This window comes from Euprymna scolopes, chromosome 11 (assembly GCF_053919585.1).
Source record: "Euprymna scolopes isolate OS-2025 chromosome 11, ASM5391958v1, whole genome shotgun sequence".
In the NCBI taxonomy this organism is placed as follows: domain Eukaryota; kingdom Metazoa; phylum Mollusca; class Cephalopoda; order Sepiida; family Sepiolidae; genus Euprymna; species Euprymna scolopes.
Genome location: NC_136492.1, coordinates 100,812,354 through 100,829,826, shown reverse-complemented (window position 1 = coordinate 100,829,826; position 17,473 = coordinate 100,812,354). Strand labels below are relative to the sequence as shown.

The 17,473-nt window shown below is 29.6% G+C and overlaps 1 protein-coding gene across 1 annotated transcript in view; it reads left to right on the top strand.

The window, feature by feature from the left end:
- The first annotated feature begins 1,575 nt into the window (after window positions 1-1,575).
- Window positions 1,576-17,473, top strand: part of LOC145287999 (NFX1-type zinc finger-containing protein 1-like) — a 49,012-nt gene continuing 33,114 nt past the window's right edge. Inside the window, 1 exon segment of the mRNA XM_080135998.1 lies at window positions 1,576-1,712. The gene's annotated coding sequence lies outside the window, so the exon portion shown is untranslated.

Genomic DNA, 17,473 nt, shown 5'->3' with positions numbered 1-17,473 from the left:
ATATATGAGAGAGAGAGAGATAGAGAGCAAAGATATTTTTTGTTTAAACAAAATAATACATTTTCACTAGATTTAAATAAAAATAATAGGCTCATTATATTCCATGATCATTATTTGATAAGTACTGAAAATTTTTGGTGAATTTTTAAGTAAAGGGAGGGGTCAAAATGTTTATACATTTTGAACATCGCCATACATTTTGAGCATCGGCATTCAATTTGCACGTACCTAACGTTTTAGTAGATCATTTCCCCATAATGAAACTAGTCGACGTTTGAAGGGCAAACTGCTTTTTAAAAAGGCCAAATTCAATAAATTTCGCTTTAAAAAGGCCAATCTGGCAATACTGAGAAGGCCAAATTTTGCGTAAGATATATTACTCTTCTATGTACCTGAATAGGCTTGGTGTTTTAACATATTTTAAAGCATTTATTTCATTTGAAACGCAAGTAGTGCCGAGCGCTAAAGTTAAAACGACAACAAAGATGGCCGACGTGAGGTTGCGACATTTGGAGCTGCGAGAATCACTCAAAACGCTAAACTTGGATTCAACCAAATACTGATAGAAATCCAGATCCACCCACTAAATGTCACAGTGGTATCTATTATATTTTATTCACTTTCGAGTTTTGAGTGATTCTCGAGACTCCAAAGGTGACAGCGTCATATACGCCATATTATTCGTTTCTTTCTTTTTTTTTCTTTTCTTTTTTTTTTTTAATGTAAGCTGTCGGCACTATTTGCGTTTCAAACTTAATAAACGCTTTAAATTAAGTTAACACACCAAAAATTTGGGTACTTACACTTTATCGCCGAAACTAGACACGTCATTTTATTTCGCGCATTTGCTGTTAAAATCCAAGGGAGAAACCAGTATTTTAAAACTATGACCGGAGCATGAAATAAATAACAAAAAATTAAACTGGAAAACGAATAAATTAACCTAAAATTAAATGAAAAACTTTCCCGTTTTCATTAATTAAATCGAAACATTTCCAATTAAACAATTATGGATATATGTTGTCTTTCACTTTTTTTATTTACTTTTTTTCACATTTCTTTCCGGAAGTTTATTTAGCTTATTTTTTTTTGTTTGTTATTTATTTCTAACTTCGGCCATAGTTTAAAATGCTGATTCCCTCTGATTCTAATCGACAGTTGCTCAAAATAAAACGGCGTCTCCAGTTTCGCCGCCAAAGTGTAGAAGCACCAAAAGTTGTCTAGGTAGGTAGAAGAGTAACTTACCTTCGTAACATTTATTTATTTCTTGTTACCTTTTCACGTGTTTGTCTATAATAAAATAAAATTGCAATATTTAATATATACGATAAAACAAGTACTTTCTGGATGTTCTTTGGAGTTTGTGCGTTATTCCTTTGGAGTTATAAAAGAAAATAAGTTTTGTAATTTTTACAAACACACACAAACATTAAAACAAGGTTTACATTGTTCGTAATTTAGTTTTCCGTTTTTACTAAATTTGTTTTAATTCCAGGAAAAAAATATCGCTTTTTCGCATGAAAGTGAAAATTCCAGGAAAAATGACGCAACTGCGCATGAATACAATTCGCAGAATTTTCGCGTTTAATATAAAAGTGCGCCACTTGCAGCATGCCACATCTCCCTTATTCTTTTCAAATAAAACTTCTAGTGTCTATACCTAAAGTGAAAACCCGCCTGAACAAACAACAAATGAAAGCCGAATTTTAAAGGTAAAAACTATTTATTTTCATTTATCTGTCATTTTCAGAAACAAAACATTTTATTCGTTACAAAGAACAATTTAATCAGGAGAAAAAAGCCGGTATTATTTTAGAAAAAGTGTGAACTCCAAATATATTTTTCTTGTAGATTTCGGTGTGCTTAAAAAAATATAACCGTTTTCGTCACAAATTTACTGTTTGCGTAGTATATTAACCATTGAAGTCTGGAACTATATTCCGCCATTTCACTGCCTTCGTTTACGCTACGCGCGAATGCGCAGTAACGTTTTTTAAATGAAACGTTGCCATTAAAAACCGAACACTCCTTTCAAATGTCTAAATACTGTTTTTTTTTTTTTTTTTTTTATTAATCTGGTAGTGTCAAATTGATAATAATCCGCTGAAAAATCCGCCATAAGTGCCAATTTGAATAAGCACCCAGAATTTTTATATTTCAGGCGACGTAGTAGATTTTTTAATTTTTTTTTATTATATTTTTTTTTTTACACAATAAGTACTCGTTGGCTTTTCCTATGATAATGAAAAACCGACGACATTTCCGTTCTGTTTTTTTTTTTTTTTTCTTGTTTTTTTTTTTTTTTTGTATATTTTTTGTCTTTCGCGTCTCTTTGGAGGTGGGGTGTAACTTAATCGACATTTTAGGTCTAGTTCGCCAAAAATCTGTTTGGTTTAAATTCTGTATAAGCACCTTCGGTCCAGAGGTGGCAACAAGATATTTGTTCACATTTTAATTTTTTTATTATTATTAAGTTTTTTACGATCAAGGATGTAGGAATGGGAATTGGCGCTTTTGCAATCTCTAGCAGATAGATATTGAAAAGGCGTCGGGGAATTCCCATTTGCTCTTAAGTCGATGTTTTCGATTGTAAAACAAAACTAATTTTTTTGGATTAATCTCTGTGTAGCGAGCGTGCTGCTGAATTATTTTTTCTAAAGAATAAATTTGAATAAAGTTTATTTTTACAAAAATGCTTATACATTTATCTAGCGAATATACATAAAAATATATGAAAAAACATGTTTAATATTTTTTTAAAAATCAAGATTATGCAACAGGGATGAAGTTAGCTTTTTTTCTTTTTTAAACGAAACTGACTTGTTTTGATAAAATTGTGTTTGGCATACCGCTAAATTATTTTTTCTAGAGAACAAAAAAGAATAAAATTTATTTTTACAATGGTTTTTATACATTTATCCAGCGAATAAACATAATAAAAATATATATGAAAGAAAAAAAAAACGTTTATTATTTAAAAATATCCAAATTATGCAATGAGTAATAAGTTGGCTTTTTTTCTTAAACGTTTAATTCTTTTAAAAAATAATAAACGTGTTTTTTCATATATTTTTTTTTTATGTTTATTCACTTGATAAATGTATAAACATTCTTGTAAAAATACAGCGATACAACACCACATAGAGATTTATCAAAAAAAGTTAGTTTTGTTTTACAATCGAAAACTATCGACTTCAGCTCCATTATTGGATTTAAAAATAATAAAGTGGTTTTTCATATATAATTTAATATTTATTCGACAGAAAAAATGTAAAAATAAGTTGTTGTTTTTTTTCTGTAGAAAGTTGTTTTTATGACGGAATGAAATTTGCCGCACTGGCATACTTTTTTGTGTCCCGGCGTGCTGACTTTCCAAAAAAGAATTACCTTACCTCAGTATTTTCTTTAATTTTTTATTTTTGAGTAATATTCGAGACTCCCAAGAGTTGATTCTCTCGTGTCGACATTTTTTTGTTCTACAGTAACACTCGGCACTACTTGTTTTGTTTTTTTAACTAAATAAACGCTTTAAAATAAATTGAATCACTAAAAACTTACAAAGATAAGTAGAAAACGATCACTTAGAAAAATCAATTTTAATTTATTTTTAGAACAACACTAAATAAGTAAAATATTTTAAAATATATTATGAGGTGTGTATTCTTTTTTGAAAATAATATCTCCTTCAAGAACAAATAAAGTCTTTTCAATCGATATTTATTCAATAATGAACGAGTTTTCCATGGACGAGTCTTCCTAAATTCGTCCGCGAAACTGGTGACCGAGCGTACAGCAAAGTCCCATGCAAAGGTCGGGTATCTTTGCTAGTGTATCATAAAACAAAGTAGCTATCTTCAATTGAATTAAAAAACCGAAACTTTTTATTTCATAACAAAAGAAGTCTTAATAAAAACTTTTATACATTATTTATGATTCTGCGATAAAACTTGTGAAAGGCATAAATATATTATTTCAAAAAGACACCATTTATAGAAATGTAAATAATAAAAGTGTTAAAACAACAAAAAATTATAGAAATGTAAAAACTGAAAGTTTATTATTTTTTTTATTGCTTCATGATTGCACAAGAATTGTCAAAAATGAAATAATTTTTGGATTTCGTTTAATGCTGAGTGACTTCCATCCCATATTTAGGTAAAATGAGTCCACTTCCAGCGTCTTAACTTTGCGTAGTGAATTTTTGGACGAATTTAGGAAAACTCGTCCCGGGAAAACTCGTCTCGGGAAAACTCGTCTCGGGAAAACTCGTCTCCGGAAAACTCGTCTCGGGAAAACTCGTCCCCTTTCGCTAGGTAGGAAAACTGGTCCCTTATTGAATAAATATCGATTTTATGATCGTTCTTGAAGGAGATATTGCTTTTTAAAATAGACTATAGCCCCCCAGCTAATATTTTTTTAAAAATATTTTTATTTGTTTAATGTTTTTTTTTTTTTTAAATAAAATCGATTGCCCGTTTTCTACCTAACTGGCTAAGTTCTTAGTGGTTTCACTTATTTTAAAGCGTTTATTATGTTCATACAAAGTTAATTACAATTTTTTTGTTTCTTATTTTAACGATGTTTTTTGGAGTCATAAAAACAATAATAAAAAACAAAACAAAAAAATTAAAAACTGGGAGGGTTACTTTTTTGTTTTGGTTTTTTAATTATGATAGTTTTTTTGTTATGTTTTTGTTTTCTCTCATACCAAATGCACTCATGCGTTATTTAAAATTATAATTTTATCAATTATCAACATTTATTGTCGTCCTGTCAAATTTTGTAAAAATTAACTAATAAATTAAAAGCGAAATATTTTTTTGGCGCGAGAGATGCCATGTGCTCGTTAATTAATTTTTAATTTTTTAAATTTTTACTTCAAAATTCTAAAATCAATCATTCAGAGAAAAAGTAATCACTAAATAAATTTATTAATCAATTTTATTGAAAACTCCGCTATCGTTTATGAAGAATCTTTTTAATTTCATTTTTTGTTGGTTGTTTTTCGGAGGGAGATATAGTTTTACCCCCCCCCTCTCTAAATTATATTTTAAAAAATATTAAAATTTGGGTTTGTATTACTGTACACATAGATTCGAAAAAGTAGTTAAAAAAACAAATATATAACAAATAAATGTTATCAAAGGCAAGATAAGTTGGGTTACCCGATAAGTTACTTTTCTACCAAACTGGATATAATTCTCGTGTTTTTATTCAATTTAACATGTTTATTCAGCTCGAAAAACATGCAGTGTTTACCGATGTATTGGAAAATTCAAAATGGCGGCCGACTCTCTCTTAAACACGGTAAGTTCGGGAAAAGGTGTTATAAATAATAAACTAGACAAAATACTGTTAAAAAACAACCGAATATATGTCAACTTATGTCACAGTAACATATATTGAGCGAGTTTCTAACAGTATTTTGTCTAATTTATTATTTATAATACCTTTTCAATATATGTTACCGTGACATAACTTGACATATATTCGGTGGTTTTTTAATAGTATTTTGTCTAGTTTATTATTTATAACACCTTTTCCCCGAACTTACCATGTTAAAGAGAGAGTCGGCCGCAATTTTGAATTTTCCAATACATCGGTAAACACTGTATGCTTTTCGAGCTGAATAAACATGTTAAATTAAATAAAAACACGAAAATTATATCCAGTTTGGTAGAAAAGTAATTTATCTTGCCTTTGATAACATTTATTTGTTATATATTTGTTTTTTGACAACTTTTTCGAATCTATGTGTATAGTAATACAAACCCGAACGAGAAATAATGTCCGGTATCACATCTTAGGGGGCTTGATAATCGCTAAAAAATAGAAAATTAAAGAAATTACTGAGGGAGATTGGGTTTTAAAAAGAAAATAATAAATTTTAATATTTTTAAAAATATAATTTAGAGAGAGGGAGAGAGAGGGGGGGTTAAAACTATATCTCCCTCCGAAAAACAACCAACAAAAAATGAAATTAAAAAGATTCTTGATAAACGATAGCGGGATTTTCAATAAAATTGATTAAGAAATTTATTTAATGATTACTTTTTCTCTTAATGATTGATTTTAGAATTTCGAAGTAAAAGTTTAAAAAAATTACTAATTAGTTAACGAGAGATTGTTAGCACATGGAATCTCTCGCGCCAAAAAAATATTTCGTTTTTAATTTATTAGTTAATTTTTGCAAAATTTGACAGGACGACAATAAATGTTGATAATTGATAAAATTATAATTTTAAATAACGCATGAGTGCATTTGGCATGAGAGAAAACAAAAACATAACAACAAAAAAACTATCATAATTAAAAAACAAAACAAAAAAAGTAACGAAAAATCGAATCGCTCCCTGTTTTTTTTAATTTTTTGGTTTTGTTTTTTATTATTGTTTTTATGACTCCAAAAAATATCGTTAAAATAAGAAACAAAAAAATTGTAATTAACTTTGTATGAACATAATAAACGCTTTAAAAGAAGTGAAACCACTAAGAACTTAGCCAGTTAGGTAGAAAACGGACACTTAGAAAATTGATTTTATTTAAAAAAAAAAAAAAAAAAAAAACATTAAACAAGTAAAAATATTTTTAAAAAATATTAGGGGGGGGGCTATAGTCTATTTTAAAAAGCAATATCTCCTTCAAGAATGATCATAAAATGTGTTTTCAATCGATATTTATTCAATAAGGGACCAGTTTTCCTATCTAGCGAAAGGGGACGAGTTTTCCCGAGACGAGTTTTCCGGAGACGAGTTTTCCCGAGACGAGTTTTCCGGAGACGAGTTTTCCCGAGACGAGTTTTCCGGGCACCTTTTTGGACATAGCCATACACACTATAAACTTAAAGCGCGTTGCTCACTAAAAATGTATTTTTACTCGAAAAGATAACTCATGTAAAAAAAATTTTTTTTTAAAAATGGTTACACAGCATTTTGTTTTCTCACAATAAAGTCACGCCGATTTAGTGACTTTGTTGTCGTTTTTTCTTCTTCGTATTTACTAGCCTCCCCACGAGGGTAGAGTTAGACACAAGGTCGGTTTTTAATGTGGGGAAAATCCAGCTCCCATAAAAAGGAGCACTCTGGATAGCAACATAAATAAAAATTGTCCCAGTTCTCGGTAAGTGGAGGAGAAATCCTTCATGACTGAGAAATTTTTGTGAAGTGTAACAATAACATCAGAACAGATACTACACTGTGATCTTGTATATTTAGTTTATTGTTCTAGATTCTCGTATGAAAAAAAAATGAACGGAGCTCTTAAGTAAAGTAGAATTACTTCCCTCAACAATGAGTTAAACTTCATAGTTGCCCGAAAATCTTTAAAGTATCTATCTATCTATATATATATATATATATATATATATATATATATATATATATATATATATATATATATATTAATTGTACGTTCCCCCCCCTTTTTTTCTTTTTAAAAACAAATCTTTCCTTTAAATTTTGGCATTTTAAAATATTCTAATTGATTCTGGCTTAAAATAGACATTCGAAATATAATTTAGAAAGTATGAGGTAGATTTAATAAAGAACCAATAAAATTATGCATTTCTAATAATTCATGTGAATCTGCTTCGCTTTCCTGGAATTTTCACTTTTAATAATGAAAGTGGAGCATTTAAAAAAAAAACAACTTTTTATGAATATATTTCCAAGGGAGAGAACTCTTTATTAGAAGCTTTTGAAAAGACAAAGGCAATAATGTAAATTTCAAATATGGAGATGTTTTTACAAGTATGGATAAAATGCCCGGAAAAAAAAACAAAAAAAAAACACAAACAAAACACAAACAAAACAATCCTATGCTTCTTAAAAGAGGCTTATCATATATTTTTTTTTAGTAGACATCTAAATGTGCATCGTGTTTGACCAAGATTAATATCTAAAAGAATTTTAAAAAATTGTAAAAAGCGAAAAAAAAAAAAAAAAAGAAAAAAGAAAGCGAAAAAATGTTGAACTCCTCCTCCTCCTCACCAAATATTTGTTTGAGTATCAAGTCCGAATAAATCAAATTTGAAAATCTCTGAAAAAATATTTATCAGTTTTTTTTTAAAATTTATTAATTAAATTAAATTTTAACATACCGAAATATTTATATATATATATATATATATATATATATATATATATATATATATATATATATATATGTGTATATATATATATATATAATGAAAATTACAATTCAATTTACCAAAATGTTCCAAAATGGTAAAATTAAAGTAAATTATAAATATTAAAGAATTAATATTTATAAAATTATCTCTGAAAAAATATTTATCAGTTTTTTTTTTAAATTTATTAATTAAATTAAATTTTAACATACCGAAATATATATATATATATATATATATATATATATATATATATATAATGAAAATTACAATTCAATTTACCAAAATGTTCCAAAATGGTAAAATTAAAGTAAATTATAAATATTAAAGAATTAATATTCATAAAATTATCTCAGCCAGATATAAAAGCTCGATAAAACCAAATAGGAGAGCTTATAATATGAGCAAACAATTAATAAAATATGTTAAAAAACACTTTGAAATGAGTTAATAACATATTTAATCTGAAAAGGAAACACTAGATAAATGGATAGTCCTTAATCCACGGAGTTTCAAAGAAATGCTTTCCTTCTCATCAGAGGGTAGGAATTAGCAAAATGAGGATCGGATTTTGCATGCAGAAGTATTTGATGAAACAACAAGTAAGTCAAAGATCTTACTTGAAAACAAAATAAGTTAAGCAGAGGGAATATGGTAAAGAAAAAGGTGATTACACATTAATGGATAGTCTGGTGGAAGATAACAAATCCAGTGACGGTAAAATCCAAATGTAAAACTTCAAGAAAGTTAAAAGAATTTCCATTTGTACAAGTAAAATCCAAGGAAATCCCGTAATTGGAAGAAGATGGTCCATAATAATCCAAAGGCAGAAATCCATGGAATAATTCACAAACATGTGTACAAGGAAAAAAATAATATTAATAAAAGAAAAATAAGATGTGCTTTTCACTCTACTTCCGAGACATAACTATATATACATATATATATATACATATATATATATATATATATACATATATATATATATATAATAAATTCCACAGCCAAACAACGTCGCAGCCCATAAGAGCCATGACAGTCAAAGAACCGAAATCCCAAGACTCGAGTTTCACCCTCATTTGGGCTCATCAGTTAGACACCCCGAACTCAGGATTCGAAACCCGAGCCTCTTGCATGCAAGGCAAGCACTCTACCAACTGAGAATTTCAATTAACCAACACAGATCAAGCAAACCGCGCCGAAATCCGACTGTGAAATGAACCTACTTCGTCTCAACAAGGGACGCGGTCATCCAACCAGCTAATAACCCCAAGCTGATGTCTCACAAGTAGAATTTTTAACTCGAAAGGACGATGCCATCCAGCAATACTAACCAAGCGAGCAACTTATGATGGGATTTTCAGATGTGAGAGATTGTATATAATAAATTCCACAGCCAAACAACGTATATACATATATATATATACATATATATATATATACATATATATATATATATATATATATATATATATATATACATATATACTTTCAAGGAAATCCTAGCTAAAAAGGAAAAGCTCAATATTTAAGAATAGAGCAATATATAAGTTTTGTGGTTAAATTTTAAATTCTAAAAAAAAAACATATAGAGACATATATTCGATTTAAGAATTTATTGTTTGACAAAAGGAATATATAGAAGGGGTTATTTAAAATTTAACCACGAAACATATATATATATATATATATATATATATATATATATATATATATATATATATATATATATATTGGGCACTTGTACAGTTTAATCAAGACATTAAAAAATGAAAATATCCAAAAAAGGTTATAGTGTACGTATCTGAACTGAAGATCTAAAAATCGAACCTTTTGCTCAGTATCATAAATTATTTTTTCGCTGTAAAACAAAAACTACTTGATGAAATTAAGTGAAATTTTTTTTCGGAGAACATAACGGATACGTACAATTTAAACTTTTTTTTATATTTTCATTTTTTAATGTCTTGATTAAGCTGTGAAAGTACCTCTTTTTTTTAAAACTAAAATCGGATAATAAAACAAAAAAAATCGATTTACGTTATACGTTATAAAAAGCGGATTATTCGGAATTTTAATTTCGAGGTAACCCTACTACTAAGGTAGTTAAAAAAAAAAATCATTTTTTCTTATACTTACTCGAATTTTTTTTTTTTAAGAAAAATGATAATATTTTACTTTAAAACTTTGTTACATTAAAAAAATTTTTTCAACTACTTCATTTAATGATTAAATGAAGTAGTTGAAAAAAAATAATTTTTTCTTAAAATTATAAGTAAAATAGAGTTACCTCGCTTAGAACAGTGAGTGGCCACCCCCCTAAAATCACGGCTTACTCTCGGTGGCCGTGCTAAAATGCGTGTTTTACACTTTTTTTTTTTTTTTTCGATGAAAATTAATGACTTTTAAGAAGAGGGTTCACTTTTTGGTTATAACGTTTTATTTCATTGCTACTCGACTTACTATTCATTTCTTTATCGATGTGTCACGTGTTTAGAACTTTATAAGTAGAAGGTGAATCCCCTTAAAAGTCATTAAATTTATTTATTCATTTTTCATTTTTTTTTTTTTTTTTTTTTCGGCTAATATAATACTTTTGTAATCTATGATAATCTTCGGAAAACAAATTTAAAAAAAAAAAAAAAAAAAAAAAAGGTGAAAAACAAGCAATTCTTAGGAGCTAGGCAAAGCAAAAGCACTCTTGTACAGGCCCGTCGTCCAGTAGGTTGACATTCCAAATAACCAAAAAAAGCAAAAAAAAAAAAAAAAAAAAAAAACATCTCACTGAAAATATGTTCAGGCGTAATCATCTAAAAAGGTATGTTTTACAATCCACAGAGATTCGAATAAGTTATCAAAAATTCAAATATAAAAGAAATAAATGTTAGCAGAAATGCAGTTGCAGTGGTACTCAGGTCTCATAAGATCCCTTTTTTCACCACAAATAAAATAAAATAAAATAAAAGTCAAACATGGGAAATAAACGCTGTTTATTTACACAAAAATAACAAGTAACAAACGAATCATTTTTTAGTGTCCAAAAGGTGTGTCTGGATAGACAGTTCTTGCAAATGTGAAAGTTAGTGGACTGTTCGTTGTTTTGACAAAAAAAAAAAAGCGAAAATTTTTTATGTGTACTAGGAGAAATAAAGAAGGTAAATGTCCCTGCGTGCGGCTGAATATCTGCATTATTCACCGTGCATCGTGCGTTTGGATAAGCGCTTCTGCGTGTGTGTGTGTGTGTGTGCGTGTGTGCGTGCATATGGATAGCAGAAAATACATATCAACGGAGTTGTTGACGTGAACAGAGAAGTGAGCGAAGAGTGAAGAATGCAGAGTATGGAGTGCTAAGTGTGAATGAGTGAGTGAGTGAATTCGTTAAGTATTTGTCGATCGGCTCCCAGGCGATGTGAGAAAAAAGGTTTTGAAAATTAAGTCTTTCTCTGAGCGGTGATTGGCCAAGAAGTGCACTCTTTTGTCATGTGGTATGCTTTCTACTATGTCCACCGAACAAAACGCATTTTAAGTTTTGTTCCCCCACAGAATTTGTGTGGGCATATTTCTTTTTAAAGTCTTTGTGCCTCTGAAATTTATCTTTTTTGTTTGCATGCATAATTGGGTTTTTATTTATTTGTTATTTTTAGAACAAGAAGTGAATGCATTTTTTTAGGTGTATTTAACTGCACAAAAGTAGAGTAATTACTCTTCTACTTATCTGGAAATGTTTATAGTGGTTTTACTCACTTTAAATTCAGTTTGAAAAAAACATATGGTGTCGAACGTTAGGTGAGAACAAGAAAAATAGCTGTGAATTGACACTTTAATAGTTAAAGCTTTGATAATGACTGAAAAATTTAAAAAATTATGCAAAATACTGTTAGAAAGCACCCAGTATATGTTACCGTGGCGTATGTTAAGTGGGATTGTAAGATATTCATCTATATATTTGATATATCATGCGGTGGGTGGCCGTAATAAAAGGATATTCAAGAAAAGGTATTAAGGTATTCCACAAGTAAAATAAATGGATAAAGAGGTTCTGAATTTAATAAAGAAATAGAGAAGTTTATTGAGAATATTTACAGAGACAGCATGTTACGTTTTTAAGTGTTCCCGCCCAGGGAAGGCTCTCACCACCGATGACTGGTGATAATGTTCTTTCGATAAAAAGTTCCGGCGGTGAATTGAATTGCTCATCTCGCCATAACAATATTATTTCCTATTTATTTACTTTTAGTATTTTTATCTTAATTCAGTACTTTATTGCTATGTGGATGTAAATATATTGGTGCTTCTTCGTTGTTAGAGCAAAATTCGAAAATCGAAATATTGAATATAGTATATAGCTTTTTAGGAAAATCAACGAAAATTGAATTTTGATAAAAAAAAAAAATAAATAAATAGGAGAGCTCGAATCGTAACAGGGTTGGGGTAATTATTTTATAAGGCCAATTTAGTAAAACTCAGTTCTCGCTAATTATCTTCGAAAACTGTTTTGATTTTCTACATTATTGTTTTTCGTAATTTTTGGATATGTTCGTTACGGCGACATGACAATTAACTAGATACCATTGATTTGATTTAAAATGCAATATTTCGAATTTAGCTCTAATAACGGAGGAGGAGCACCAATATATTTTGTCATTCTTCTTTATTAATGGGTCTTATTTAGAGTTCTCTCCCTTGGAAATATGTTTTTATAAGTTCAGAAAAATTCCCCACTTTCATTAATGAAAGTGAAAATTCTAGGAAAGCAAAGTAGTTTCGCATAGATTTTATATTAAAAAAATCCAGTCGGACCTGAAGAAGCTTTTCCCCTCTCCCACTACTACTACTACTATTATTATTATTGCCTGTTGTTGTTGTTGTTGTTGTTGTTGTTGTTGTTGTTGTTGTAGTAATAGTAGTAGTTATAATAATAATTTTTTTTTTTTTTCAGCAGATTATTATCTGATGGAAACTAGTCTACCAGATTATAAAAAATAAATAAATGATAAATAAAAGAGATTAAAAAAAAGTCAATATTTAAATAGAGGGTGCTCAATTTCTAATTCAACTTTCTAGTAAACAGATCACCTTTTTTAGAACCACTTGACGTTTTTAGGCCAAATTTCGCAAAATTAGCCTTTTTAAAACAGTGTAATCACTTTTGAATTTCGCTTTTTAAATAATCTTTTTTAAAATAAAAAAAAGGCTAAACTACTTTTAAAAAAAGCTAAATTCGCAAAATGTGTCCTAAAAAAAGTTTGTTCTAAAATAGCTGATCGATTTACGTTGCATTAGAATTGAACACAATATTTAAATATTGACCTTTCTTTTAATTTTTCCTTTTTTTTTTTTTTTTTTCTTTAATCTGGTAGACTAGCGTCCATTCTATAATAATTTACTGAAAAAAATTAAATAAAAGACGAAAATAAAAAAAAATAGAGAGGTGGGGACAAGCTTTTTCGGGTTCGCCAAAATGCATAATTTTGTTAGTTTATTTCTAAAAGAAAATAAAAAAGATTTTGCACAATAAAAATAGACATCCTTTAAAGAGTTTCATCTCAAATGGAAAAAATATAGTTGTATGTATGTTCTCCTGTAGCAGATACATCCCTTATTCTACTTTTGCTTTTTCTCGCTCACATGCCGGGCATGCCCCTATTCTGAATAAATTTGTAGCAGCGGGCCGGGCCGTCGGCTGACATCAGTGGACTTTTTTTTTCTACGAAAACGGTCATTAACAATTTTTTAAAAAAATATTTAATGTTTAACATATTTCAAACTGATAGAAATTATTGCACAGCAAAAATAATTAAATTAAAACAAAAATCATTTTTCTTATTTCGAATAATTTAATCAAGTAAAAATTCCATTCTTTACTTGATTAGTAAATTTTAAAAGTTATTCTAGCAAATTAGTTCACTATTTAATAAGCAAAAATATCGTAAAAACTGAATTTAACTTGAAAATACTATTAAAAAAAAAGGAGCTTTTTAAATTTAGAAATCAAGTAAAAAAAAAATGTCATTTTACTTGATTAAATAATTCGAAATAAAAAAATGATTTTTGTTTTAATGTAATAATTTTTACTGTGCAATAATTTATATCAGTTGATTGCCACATATATTTCCACAACTTACTACGTAGTTATACCCATGTATTGAGCACTGTCGAAATAAATACTGAAAAGATACATAAAATATATCTAATAAAATTTTATGTGAGTACATGGAATAAATATATATAATCTGCACGACCCTTTTCTAGTCTCACACAAAAACATGCATTCACATCTCAAGCTATATTACTTGTCATATACATACGCGCACGCAAACATACGCGCGCACGTCCACACATGCACATATATTCCCGTTCGCGTACCTACACTCACATTCACGTGTATACACACACACGCTAACGTACGCACACATGGACAACATCACTTCCCTTTCAAAGGAAATCCACACATGCGCAAAAGACCACCGGAAACAACTATAAAAGCAAGAGACAAGCTGTTTCCTGCTCTTTTCAGACCAGCTTCCGAGCTGGGCGGTCTACGGACCGACAGCGTGCCTTTTCAGTAGGTGCGTCATGCGCGTGCCTCACTTGCTACTATGTGGGACAAAAAGCTAACAGATCGTACATAGACTTTATACGCTTTCTTTCTCCATGAACTGGATTGACATTCTCACTCTTTCTCTCTATATATATACAACTTGTCCCTGAGAATACCTTTGCGTAGCTGACTGCTAACATGGCACACAATTTTACTGATGTCAACCCTCAATCTTTTTCTTTGTCTTTGTCTACACGCTGGACTATCATTCCCTTTTCCACTACATTACTCACTTCTCTTCCCACACGCAAACAAACGATAGTGACCCGAACGTGAGATGTACACACTTTTTCCTTTGTCCTTTTATACTACCAGTCCCGCAACAAATGATGGTTACACCTGCGTTGACATGAACATGTGTTATATCTAAAACATGTATTCTTTCAACAGTAAATAAACGGCACGTTTATCTGATCCAGCAGTTGCGTTTGTGTTTCCTTCATTCCATTCGTTTCATTATTTTCTTTTGTAACCGGATTAGGATTTATATATCCTAGTCCTCAACAAATCTTAGTTTTCAACATATTGAGGATATTTTAGATACAATGAACCCTAGAGTAAATGTAGTATTGTGGTAACTGCAATGATTGTAACTAAGAGTGAGATATCTAAAATAGGATAGACAAGAATGACCATTAACGCACCTACTCCCCACAATTTTGATGGCCTTGTGCTTAGTTTGTTTAATAGATTGATAATGCAATATTATATAATTGTCATTGATTGACCTTTGTATGTTTTTATTTGAATGAACCTGTAAATAAAATTGCTTTTACATTGTTCACAATCAAAATAAACAAATTTTAGTCTTTAAAATTTATGTAAAAACAACAAACTTTTATTTTTTAATTAATTTTTGATCTTTTTTTTTTAAATAATAAATATATAAAAATATTTTCAATAAAGTTAAATTTCAGTACAAAACGTGTTTCTTGTTTTTCTCTTGTTTTATGCATTTTTAAAATATTCTCATTCATTATCGAATGTCTGGCTGTTTGGCAGATCTTACTTGTACCACATACATGACGTCACTTTTCAGTAAACAGGCCTTCTTAAAGAAGGTCGTGACTCTCCATTTAATCTAAAAGAAAAATGAGATTCTGTCTTAGTCAATTATATAAAAAAAAGTCTGAAAAACCTGTCTAAAAACAAATTGAAATTCCACTTAAAATTTATCTCTCAAAACAGAAAAACTTGGTTAATTGTTCTAAAATGCTGCAATTGTCCGAAAGGAATAATTTTACGTTAATCTTGTATGCAAAACTGATTCCCCATTGAATTTGTTTTGCCTTTTTTTTTGTTTTTTAACCTAATTTCTTTTTACTAAGGTTTTAGGCTGTAATCATCTAAAAAAATAAAATAAAGAATCTCATGAAAGAGAGGGTGAAAATATACAAATATATCTAAACTTTATTCCAGACAAAAATTATTTTCAAATTGACTTTACTTTTGGCTGTAGTTCCTTTTTATGAAAATTGACCCAGACAAGGCATGAAGCTACTTAATATAAAAAAATAACAAGAACGAAAAATGATTATCACAAAGACAGAAAACACCTATCGACATTAGTTTTGAAAAGTCCAAGGCTTTAGGTAAAGAGAAACAGTTACAGGAGGAGTTCCACAAGTCTGCAGTTCTTGGAAAGTAGATTCTGGAATAGGTAGCTTTATTATAATGAGAAATCAAAACAGTGAATTGATGGAGAGCACTATATCAACGAGTCAAACTAGCTGGAATAAAAGAAGCAGAAAATAGATCAGATAATTCTGAAAAATACATGCCATAATAATCTATGATATAAATCTCACCTGTCTGTTTAAATGTATGTATGTATGTATGTATGTATGTATGTATGTCTCACAAAAACTTTCGTCAGAGGCGACAGATCTTGACCAGATGAGTATCATTTTGGAGCTCGATTTCTCAGACGACAAATATAAAAAATTGGGCAAAAACATTAACTCCTATGGTAGATGTGAGTGTTTAGAGTGATAGAGAGAACCTAATTACGAGAAGTAGAAAGAGCAATAGATCTAATGTATGAACCCCCAAAAAGATTTGATGAGAAAGAAAGACGAAGAAATCTCGGAGTTGATTTCTCCTCAAGAACAGAGCCATCCATGAGAATCTCATGAAAAGAGACACATCCCGATTGAAAAATATAAGCTAACTCTTAACGGGATTAAACAAAAGAAGTCATTATCTAACTCAATTTTCAACTGAATCCGAGTCAACTTCATGGTTAGCTACATCTTTCAACTGATCTGGGAAACAACATCAGAATGGAGAGTAGTATCATCAGTGTAGATGTTAATTTTCTGAATAATATTCTCTGGAAGATCATCTTTTATTATACTGCCCGGGTGTTTGTAGGTGTGTGTTGATCAAAAAGAAGAAAAAAAAAAGTGGTAGTATGGAGGCAGGCTCAAACTCACGATGCGAGGGCGGAAAAGAAAGTGAAAGAAAACCTGACATCTTACCACTACGCCATGACGCGACCAGAAGTGTAAAGCATTCAAATTAAACATAGTCAATCAAAAAGATGACTTGCAGAAGTGGCGTTGCTTTTAAACCTCCCACAAAGGTCGTTTTAAATGTAGAAGGGAAAAGCCGCTCCCCCAAAAAGGTGCACTCTGGTAGTATCCAAATAAATAGTAATTGTCCCAGTATAAAGGGTTTCCTCTACATTAATGAAGGACCAATTGCAGAAGAAGTACTATCTGGGCAAAAGCCAGGAGTTGGCG